The sequence below is a fragment of the Homalodisca vitripennis genome, chromosome 1 (genome assembly GCF_021130785.1).
Source record: "Homalodisca vitripennis isolate AUS2020 chromosome 1, UT_GWSS_2.1, whole genome shotgun sequence".
NCBI lineage: Eukaryota > Metazoa > Arthropoda > Insecta > Hemiptera > Cicadellidae > Homalodisca > Homalodisca vitripennis.
This window is the reverse complement of record NC_060207.1, coordinates 13,987,408-13,997,758: the sequence shown is the minus strand read 5'-3', so window position 1 is coordinate 13,997,758 and position 10,351 is coordinate 13,987,408.

The following is a 10,351-nucleotide window of genomic DNA, read 5'->3' as shown; positions in this document are numbered from 1 at the left end:
GCGGCTACACGACACGCGACTAGTACACACTGACGAACAGCTGTAGCCAAGACTACCGACATACCGTGGAGTGAAGGCGCAGAGGACGGGCGAAGGGAGGGAATTAAGAAAGTAATCGCTCAAACGCAGAACTGCTGCGGCTACACGACACACGACTAGTACACACTGACGAACATCTGTAGCCAAGACTACCGACATACCGTGGAGTGAAGGCGCAGAGTACGGGCGAAGGGAGGGAATTAAGAAAGTAATCGCTCAAACGCAGAACTGCTGCGGCTACACGACACACGACTTGTACACACTGACGAACAGCTGTAGCCAAGACTACCGACATACCGTGGAGTGAAGGCGCAGAGTACGGGCGAAGAGAGGGAACTAAGAAAGTAATCGCTCAAACGCAGAACTGCTGCGGCTACACGACACGCGACTAGTACACACTGACGAACAGCTGTAGCTAAGACTACCGACATACCGTGGAGTGAAGGCGCAGAGTACGGGCGAAGGGAGGGAATTAAGAAAGTAATCGCTCAAACGCAGAACTGCTGCGGCTACACGACACACGACTTGTACACACTGACGAACAGCTGTAGCCAAGACTACCGACATACCGTGGAGTGAAGGCGCAGAGTACGGGCGAAGGGAGGGAACTAAGAAAGTAATCGCTCAAACGCAGAACTGCTGCGACTACACGACACATGACTTGTACACACTGACGAACAACTGTAGCTAAGACTAACAGAAGGGCAAAGGTGATAACAAGCCCTCCGTTGTAGTCAGCGTCAAACTTCTTCATTCATCACAGGCCTTGAAGTAATTTTGACAATATCAATTCAGATCTTAGGTATGTCCAGCATCCATTTCCATCCAGGAACGGGATTCAAAGTAATTAATATAAAAGGGAAACAACCCCTTTTTAATCTATTTTATTCTCACACTTCGAGTACAGACAAACTCAAAATTAGCAACTTAATTAATTAAAAGACGCTTTATCCTTGTTTAGGTCCAGCCATAAGCCATTAAAATTTTCTATTATTATATATTTTGTACTCGATTTACAACGATTTCTACATTTCAAAACTTAATATTTATCAACAACGCTTCAATTTCTCACGTGTCATATGTTATAATAAATTTTGCCAATAATAAAAAACACGTATTAATCAAGGTAGAAACATGCAAGGTGTTGCGCATGATTCTTCCCTAAGGAAGTTGTAAAATTTGAATTCTATAACTACTCATTTCATTCTTGAAAGTCCTAGGAACAGGTACACTAACCACTAAAAACTAAATGTTTACATCCCTAAGCAGACAAAAAAGAAATTGTGCCCGTTTATTTGGTGATATGTTTTAATGACGCTTATTCAAATCGCTTGCATGGACATGCACTGTCATATTTATGTAACTCATTCTTGTCTATGTAGAATTGTTTTATACATTATGTAAAGTTGAAGGATGGAATTAGTGTCAAGATATCTTGCGGCAAGTTAGGCATACTACGTCACATGTTAAAATGGCACATGATTGTACTGTTTGATAAAAAATTCATTTGTTCTGCGATTTTCTCGTAGTTATAATGGTTTAACATACGACCAAAGTAAACATGTTCATCAAGCCAAATCCCTTGGAGTGAAATGCGCCATCATCGAACTTGATGTGGCTTATACAGAAATAAAGTTTCAAGTGTAAAGACCACTTCGTCCTCGAGATAGCTTGCGAACACATATCAAAAAAAAAAGATCCAACCCCCTCGTGTGCCTTTCTAACCTTAGAAAATCAAACGGATTTAAAATACTTCACACGATTTTGGACGGTTACTCTGTCCCGTTTTGTACAAGCTACGTCTGAGAAAATTGAATGGCGATGAGCTTTTAATAAATTTTCAATATATTCCAGGAGACCTGACAGAGCGTTGAATAGGGAACACTCCGATCACCATATCAAAGGCATTACTTGGCCCTTTATAGAGACAGGTTATTGCTACCGTTTTGTCCGGTCCTGGCTCGATAAGAGTGTGTCACAGGAGCGACGAACTTCGAGTGTACACTACAACTACACGAGGCAATACGACATTAGGCACTAAATATAACAGAGCAATAATAAAAACAGTTGTATTATTGTGAGTACAATTATTTTACTGTCATTAGATACGAAAGTAAAATATGATAATGTTACAGTCGACGTTGGTTAAGATGGAAGAGAATTGAAAAAGAGTAATATTCACCACAGATTTTAAAGTAATTCTCTTTATTCAATAACCAAAATTAAATTAGTTTTATTGTTCAAAACTGACAAACCATTTTAGCGCAATGCCCAATAACGGTAAGAGCATGAATATTTCGCATTATGTATATGAAGTAACTTAAGGGAATGGCATGTCTTGTACTAAAAGATATATATATATATATTTTGTAACAAACAGTACATTGGACAAACATCTAACCACCTTAGAGTCAGAATAACAGGGTACAGATTTGATATTTTCCATAAAGACAAGGAGAAGCCATTGGCCAAACATGCTGCTGAGCACCAAAAAGACAAAATTGAAGAATGTTATAACCTTAAAGGAATTAATAAGGTCTTCCCTTGTCCTGAAGAGAATTTAAATAGATTAAAATTAAAAAATCTGGAACAAGCACATCAATTACTTTTAAAATCAAAATACCCAAATGGTCTAAATTTAAGATAATTTTAATTTTAACTTTTCCAAATTTCCATCTGTGCCATTAATGATATATCAGCTGGGTTTTTGAATGTTTTAGTTGCGTATTTACATTTTTGGTTATTTTATTTGTTGTGTTTCTTGTTTTATTCATTTATATTATGGTTCCTGAAGATGTGGGTATTAAATCCCACGAAATATATAGAAGCCTTATAATCTTTGTTTTTTCATTTCAATAAGTGAAATATTATATATATATATATAAGACACATGATTAAATTTTGTTATATCAAAGGTTTCCATTCACATAAATATTGTAAAAGTATCATATCATAATATTGCCACTCTTTGTTTTTGATGAAGGATTGTGAAGGAAACAGGATTTTTCCAAACCAGATTTCCCATAGTTCCGTGATACAACAAAGCGGATGCACTGCGTTTCGAGATCTGCAATCTGATATCTTCGTTATGTGTTAGGTTAGCTATTCACCTGAGGTAGATATCAGATTGCAGATCTTGAAACGTAGTGTTACTGATGGTTGTATCACTGAACGACGGCAAATCATCTTGCCTCTGGACTTGATTTGAAAACGGCCAAATAAACAACCTTAGGAACATACACTCCTTCATGGAATGATACATTTTTTCACTTTTTTTGTCTTTAAGGAAGGTATCTTGAAATGCTGTAACTGTGAAACAAAGAAAAATAATCCTATTGAATAGATATTACAACAGCTTAACTCAGATTTAAAGGGCCTATAGCGTTATCTTTTCATTAATAAGCTTCAAACAATAAAGCATCACTCCCAGCTTGTATCTTACTATACTAAGGTGCATACTATTCGTACTTTCTGCGCAGATTTTAAACGGTTAAATGTCGACCAAAATTGTCGAGGTGTTACAGTCTGACAATCCTCTTCCCCCCTCTATTCGATGAAGAAATCAAAAAGCACCCTCCGCCAGTGAACCCTCTTGCAATTGACAAAAGCGGGAGGGGGGAGGGGAGAGTGTCAACCTCATTAATATTCTAGACAGCCTTGTGAAACACGTGGTCAAGAACTCCGCGTATAACATTGTCAAGGAAGCGACTCTGTCATCCCACAAAACCTCATTAATATTCTAGACAGCCTTGTGAAACACGTGGTCAAGATCTCCGCGTATAACATTGTCAAGGAAGCGACTCTGTCATCCCACAAAACCTCATTAATATTCTAGACAGCCTTGTGAAACACGTGGTCAAGATCTCCGCGTATAACATTGTCAAGGAAGCGACTCTGTCATCCCACAAAACCTCATTAATATTCTAGACAGCCTTGTGAAACACGTGGTCAAGATCTCCGCGTATAACATTGTCAAGGAAGCGACTCTGTCATCCCACAAAACCTCATTAATATTCTAGACAGCCTTGTGAAACACGTGGTCAAGATCTCCGCGTATAACATTGTCAAGGAAGCGACTCTGTCATCCCACAAAACCTCTTCTACAGTCGGACAGTACCACACTACACACTACCTGTAGTAAACGATGCTAGGCAGAGCGTTCACGCGATCGATCACCGGTGTAAAAATCTAAATTAGCTTGTAAACGGTCGGACAGTACCGCACTACACACTACCTGTAGTAAACTACGTTAGGCAGAGCGTTCACATCATCGATCACCGGTGTAAAATCTGAATAAGCTTGTAAACTGTCGGAGAGTACCACACTACACACTACCTGCAGTAAACGACGTTAGGCAGAGCGTTCACATCATCGATCAGCGGTGTAAAATCTGAATAAGCTTGTAAACGGTCGGACAGTACCACACTACACACTACCTGCAGTAAACGACGTTAGGCAGAGCGTTCACATCATCGATCACCGGTGTAAAATCTGAATAAGCTTGTAAACGGTCGGACAGTACCACACTACACACTACCTGTAGTAAACGACGTTAGGCAGAGCGTTCACATCATCGATCACCGGTGTAAAATCTGAATAAGCTTGTAAACGGTCGGACAGTACCACACTACACACTACCTGCAGTAAACGACGTTAGGCAGAGCGTTCACATCATCGATCACCGGTGTAAAATCTGAATAAGCTTGTAAACGGTCGGACAGTACCACACTACACACTACCTGTAGTAAACGACGTTAGGCAGTGCGTTCACATCATCGATCACCGGTGTAAAATCTGAATAAGCTTGTAAACGGTCGGACAGTACCACACTACACACTACCTGTAGTAAACGACGCGACGTTAGGCAGAGCGTTCACATCATCGATCACCGGTGTAAAATCTGAATAAGCTTGTAAACGGTCGGACAGTACCACACTACACACTACCTGTAGTAAACTACGTTAGGCAGAGCGTTCACATCATCGATCACCGGTGTAAAATCTGAATAAGCTTGTAAACGGTCGGACAGTACCACACTACACACTACCTGTAGTAAACTACGTTAGGCAGAGCGTTCACATCATCGATCACCGGTGTAAAATCTGAATAAGCTTGTAAACGGTCGGACAGTACCACACTACACACTACCTGCAGTAAACGACGTTAGGCAGAGCGTACACATCATCGATCACCGGTGTAAAATCTGAATAAGCTTGTAAACGGTCGCTCGCTAAAAATTAAATTATTCCGCGCGGCAGGTGATTGTGTTTACTCGTGTCGGCTGAAAATTAAAATTGGATCAGTGGCTGGGCGCGCGGGTTTCTAACAACCGATAAAAACATTAACAGCTCAGTGGCGGTGTAATGCGCACCTGTTGTGAGGTGGGGGGGGGGGGTGCAGTGATAATGGCAACTTGCCACATGACAACGGCTCGGCACGGTGCAGTCAACGTACAAAATGCATTCCCAACCATCACAGTCCTGCGTGGCAATGGCATGTCAGAACAGTGCTCATGCAATCACATGCCAGGCACCGTCACTTTTTGGGATATAAGAGTTATAAATAATAAAAACGTTCCCATATGAAAAAAATATGACGGAGAATAAGAAACACAATATTTATTTAGTCACTAGTATTGAGTTAAAAAAAAATTAAACTGCAAATCTTAAAACCACAACAAACCGCTAAGAAAACGACAATTGCTTAATTAAATACTTTCTGATTCGCATAACCTTTGATTGTATTAGTAACACGGTAAATAAATCCTTCATAGCGCAGAGATTATCTGACTGAGGTATGGAGGATTATTTCAGTTTGTTGAGTTCCGAGCCTCTACCTGAGCAACTCACTCCACGGAATAAGAATAAAAATAATGTATTCACACAATAGAACTCAAAGGTTTTCTGTGCAAGTCATATCATCAGTAATTATAAAAAAGCAACAGACCAACTGTTTATAACAGAGCATACAATTTAAAAGTAGAACATAATAAATTCTTGTAACAATTTTATGTTATTCCTACTAAAAAAAATCGGTCTAATCAAGACATGGGTATTACGAGAGCCTCGTGGAGACTGTAGAAAGCCTTCTCGATCAAGTAAACCTTTAAATAAGTTTTGAAACTGTTTACATTTGTTCGAATTTTGATTACATTTGGAAGTAAATTGTAGAGTTTAGACCCAAGATTAAAAAATTTAGTTTTTGAAAAGGTTGAGTCTGAAACTGTCTGAAATTAGGTATTTTCTGTGTATTATGATCATGATTAAAATGTGAAAAAAGATGTTTATTTTGAAAAACAAACATCGTCGAATGAAAAATTAAAAGGGAGGCCAAGATAAGGATCCCACAAGATCGGAAACGATCTCTACAGCTCTCATCTGGTCTCATTCCCCAGACGTCCACAGAGGGCGGTTCGAGCACTTACTTCTTCCATGGCCCAATTTATAGCTTTGGATGATTTATTTCTTGTGTAACCAAAACAATAACAGATATCAAATACACAAAAGAAAACAATTAACAATTGTTTTACTTTAAAGTAACAAAATAACCTCGCATTCTTACCAAATCTTGAACGTACAAAAGTAAAAACAAATTTAGCGACAACGTAAGTCACTGACCGATATTATTCAATTATTTCACGTGCTCGTGGAGCCTGATGAATAGTCATGTAAGGAGGACGGGGACGATTAACATATCAAAAGCATTACGAGCGTCTACTTCTTCCTCGTCTGGAGCAATATCCGGAACGAGCTTCTCGTTTTCCGCTCCGCCTGTTCTTCTCACATCGAATAAATTATGTGCACAACATTCGACAGCGTTTTGAAATACTAAATATAAACTGTTAGTCGGTGATGGATGCATGGAACAGCGGCATGTGAGGCGATGGGATGTGACGTCATAGTTGTATCGTGTAGACGAGACGGGGGATCAATAAAGTGCGTGCGTTGCGTTCAGATCGGCCCAGTTTGGCCAAATCCGAGCGAGGGGACCTCCGTGCTCTACGTCATAGTTGTATCGTGTCGAAGTCAACTGCAACTCGAGTAGTGACGAAACGACGAGAGACGAGTCGGGGGATCAATAAAGTGCGTGCGTTGCGTTCAGATCGGCCCAGTTTGGCCAAATCCGAGCGAGGGGACCTCCGTGCTCGACAACGTCATAGTTGTATCGTGTCGAAGTCAACTGCAACTCGAGTAGTGACGAAACGACGAGAGACGAGTCGGGGGATCAATAAAGTGCGTGCGTTGCGTTCAGATCGGCCCAGTTTGGCCAAATCCGAGCGAGGGGACCTCCGTGCTCGACAACGTCATAGTTGTATCGTGTCGAAGTCAACTGCAACTCGAGTAGTGACGAAACGACGAGAGACGAGTCGGGGGATCAATAAAGTGCGTGCGTTGCGTTCAGATCGGCCCAGTTTGGCCAAATCCGAGCGAGGGGACCTCCGTGCTCTACAACGTCATAGTTGTATCGTGTCGAAGTCAACTGCAACTCGAGCAGTGACGAAACGACGAGAGACGAGTCGGGGGATCAATAAAGTGCGTGCGTTGCGTTCAGATCGGCCCAGTTTGACCAAATCCGAGCGAGGGGACCTCCGTGCTCCACAGTGCACCCTAACGTCATAGTTGTATCGTGTCGAAGTCAACTGCAACTCGAGCAGTGACGAAACGACGAGAGACGAGTCGGGGGATCAATAAAGTGCGTGCGTTGCGTTCAGTTCGGCCCAGTTTGGCCAAATCCGAGCGAGGGGACCTCCGTGCTCACAACGTCTTAGTTGTATCGTGTCGAAGTCAACTGCAACTCGAGCAGTGACGAAACGACTAGAGACGAGTCGGGGGATCAATAAAGTGCGTGCGTTGCGTTCAGATCGGCCCAGTTTGACCAAATCCGAGTGAAGATCTCCGTGCGCTACAGTGCACCCCAACGTCATAGTTGTGTCGTGTCGAAGTCAACTGCAACTCGAGCAGTGACGAAGCGACTAGAGACGAGTCGGGGGATCAATAAAGTGCGTGCGTTGCGTTCAGTTCGGCCCAGTTTGGCCAAATCCGAGCGAGGGGACCTCCGTGCTCTACAGTGCACCCCAACGTTCAATCCCAACTGTGGAATTGCATCATCAAGCGTTTCATCAACTGATGATCGGCGTTCTCATCGGACCACATACAACCGCTGGATTCTTTCAATCTGTACACACAGTTTTGGTTTTAAAACAAAAATATCCGTATCTCAGAGCGTGTTAATTATCTTCTATCACTTGTGAAGAGACACGAAGTTTCCGGACATTGTAATTATACAGTGATACACGAAATCAATAGCACTACGTTTCTAGATCTGCATTTCAATCTCTTTCCCAGGTATATAACTAACCAACACGTTACTAAAATATAGATTAAAATACACTAATCATATCAGAGCATTTTGAGATACAAAACTACAACGACCACGTTGTGTGTAATCTCTATGCACCTATTTTTAAAACATGCACTGAATACAAACAAAACGCTAATTATTAAAACCGAACTAAAGAATTAGGTCACGTCAGGTCTAATTTAAACAACAAAATTCTAAAAACTGAAAAGTCCTGAAAAGTAGTTTCTTCACAATCCTTCCACTTTCAAAAACAAACTGTAATCAAAGAATTTCGGTACATTTAGGTCACTTTCACATGACTTTACAAATGTAAACGTAATATTCCCACATAAAGGTAATACTTACTTCCAAGAAAACGACATCAATCTATTGCTTTCCACATGACATATAATCAGTAACGTATTTATTACATGAAATTCTACATATTATATTAAAATTAGGTATATATTTACATGAAAACATAACAGGATTCATGCTAAGAACGATAACAAAAATCAAAAACATATAATTAGCCCTCAGTTATATATATACGTTAATGAATCTTACATTAATTTCAAGAACAAATATATTTATTTTTTTAATTTTTTTAATTAATTAAAATACTAACAATACAAATTTTTTGTTGCCCCTTTCGGGTTTAATTATTCACAGCATTTTTTTCACTTACTACAATGCCATGATTTTTAGAAAAAATGTTAAATCACGCCCATCGTTTCACCGTTGAGTAGCAGCATATGGGTTACTTACTTACGTTTGCCTACCGCACTTGAACTTGGTACCGTACCTGCAAGCAAACAATACACATTAATCTGCTTGTTTTATACACTGCCAGTAACATAACTGAACAAATCGAGAAATAGAAAGAACAAGGGACACTCGTAATCACAACCTCACATCACCCAAACCTCAGATGGGTGAGCGTGGTGTAGGCTCTAACACATTGCAGGCGATACATGTCAAGTAGGAACTTGTTTAAACTGCAAAAAAAAAACTTCAACTTGTAATGGTATTGCAGACTAATTAAAGCTAAAACAATATAGCCCAACCGTATAACGATGGTTTATACCGCAATGTTTAACCTTGTCATTCGCTTCAGGTGATATTATCCAGAATTATATTACCCTTCTTTGACATGAGAATGTTTGTAAAACATATTTCTGAATCTATTTACAATAGATGAAGAAAGGACCCCTGAGCAGCCAAGTCACCTTGACGCACGGAAAGTAAACAGATGCGAAGTTGCCAGATGACGAGTCAGGTACGCCCTGAGCGGTTCATTACCCAGAAACACTGGCTTGTAACCTACATCCGGCCCGACAGCGACCCAGGCTCAGGCATACAAGAAGTGATAGCGGCCCCAGGCAGGCGGACCAATCATCTGCTGAGCGGTCCGCTCTCTCGTGGCCATCAGGTGACTGTTTTGTCTGACACTCCCCCTCCCCCATCCATCACAATCCATACAGCTACTTGTCACAACATGCCGATATGGTCTCTTACACACACAATTCATACCCGTTTGTGAAAAAAACTTACATGTAGTGGTGTAGAACATATTTTGAGCAATGTACCAACTATTGCACAAGATTCTAATACATTTCATAATTCTTAAAATACTCGTTTATTCACAGTAAATTTATTATCACGTTAATCATTTTGTTATAAGACCTTACATTACCAAATTACTATAGGATAACATTGCGCCTAGTGTTACAATAGCGGTCTTAGTCACTCTCCAACAAAGGGCTAGATGAGTAGGCAGCGATGAATGTAGTAGACTACAGGTACACCATTGCTGCAAGGAAAGAGCCGTCTTTTTCACATGTCTCGTAGTGGACGGCTTGCTTTCTCCTGACAATATATTTCCATCACAACACACGTCGAAGATCATGCATTGCATCAGTTGGTGAATCGCTGCAAACCGAACCATTTAGCAAGGAGCGCCGCGCGGGGA